The sequence below is a fragment of the Orcinus orca genome, chromosome 9, assembly GCF_937001465.1.
Source record: "Orcinus orca chromosome 9, mOrcOrc1.1, whole genome shotgun sequence".
In the NCBI taxonomy this organism is placed as follows: domain Eukaryota; kingdom Metazoa; phylum Chordata; class Mammalia; order Artiodactyla; family Delphinidae; genus Orcinus; species Orcinus orca.
Genome location: NC_064567.1, coordinates 75451797 through 75453498, shown reverse-complemented (window position 1 = coordinate 75453498; position 1702 = coordinate 75451797).

The following is a 1702-nucleotide window of genomic DNA, read 5'->3' as shown; positions in this document are numbered from 1 at the left end:
CAAATACCTGGAGGTAAGTCCCTTTGGGGAAGGACTAGGGGAATCATTACCACATGTATTTGACATGTGTTGCAGTGTCCTTCTCCTGGGGACATAACTTTTCCTCAGTCAATGGTTTCTGGGTTGAGAAACTGACTCAAGTTTGGAAACAGAACAAGAGAGCGTGACTTTATTGGAGCAACTCCTCTCAGCCTCCTGAGGTGGATTTATTTTAATGATACATATTGAGTAAATTCCTTTGTTATTGTCCATCCATTTCACTCCTAAAGGAACTGTGTTCTATTAACCAACTCCACAACTCTCTGAGGATCAGGCCTCCTCTGGCTTAACCTTGCCAATTATTATTATGGTTATGTGCACATGGCATCTGTATATGTGATGGGTTTCATTCAAATATATATAATTATATATAGATATATAGAACAGGCAAGATGTGGCCAGAAGCACACACCTGCAACAACAGTCAAAGGAGATTAATATGATACATCACATAACAAAATGAAGGTTAAAAATTGTATGATCATCTCAACAGATGCAGAAAAAGCACTTGACAAAATCTGAAATCCATTCATGATAAAAACTGTCAACAAACTAGGCACAGAGAGAATGTTTCTCAACATAAGAAAGGTCATATATGATAAGCCCACAGCTAACATCATACTCAGTGGTAAGAAAGTTTTTCCTCTAAGATCAGGAGCAAAACACACATGCCCACTCTTGCCACTTTCATTAAACATAGTACCAGAAGTACTAGCCAGAGCAATTAGGCAATAAAAAGACATAATAAGGATCCAAATCAGAAAGGAAGAAGTGAAACTGTCTCTGTTTGCAGATGACGCGATATTATATATAGAAAACCCTAAAAACTCACCCCCAAAACTGTTAGAACTAATAAATGAATTCAGCAAAGTTGAAACATGTCTTTGAGAGCTCCAAGCAAAGTCCTGAGCTAGTTTACTTAGCTGAGGGTTCTAAAGAATGCATCAAGAGTTCTGTAAAAAAGCCTTCCTTGTCTCTAGTCTATCAGGGACATTGTAATAATCAAGGAACTACAGGAATTGCTCCAAGTCCTTCCAAGTCAGGGAAACCCCAGCCATTTTCCACCACAGGGGCTGTAGAGTCGACAGCAGTGCCTCAGATAGGTCACCCTGCGTGTCTTATCAAAAAGATCCTGGCTTAACAACTAGCACTTCAGGGGTTCTTTCCAAGTCTTATCTCCATTTGACTCTGAACCCACTAGCTATATCTGGCCTGGCAGATAGCAACAAAGGAGTAAGATAATGATTCTGGGAGATGTAACCCAACGAACAGAGAATGTTTCTGTTATGGTGGAGAGATATCTCACTGGCCTTTACCAGGACCTAGGACAAATATTCTATGCCGATTCCCAGCAAACAACTTTCTGATTCAAAATTTAGCATCTCAGGCATCTTAATACCAAAAAAGTAGGACCTAGGAGACTCTTAGCACCATGAGAAAAGAACAAAGTTCACTCTAAATGAACAAAGTAGCATTTTTGTTTAAATACTAGTCTCAAGTAATACTAGTACTTAGTACTTATACAGAGCTTCCTATGTACCAGGCACTATTCTCAGAGCTTTGTATCTATTAACTTCTTTTATCCTCGTAACAATCCTATGATGAAGTAGGTTCTGTCATTATTGTTCTCATTTTCCAAATGAAGATACTGAGGCATAAAAAT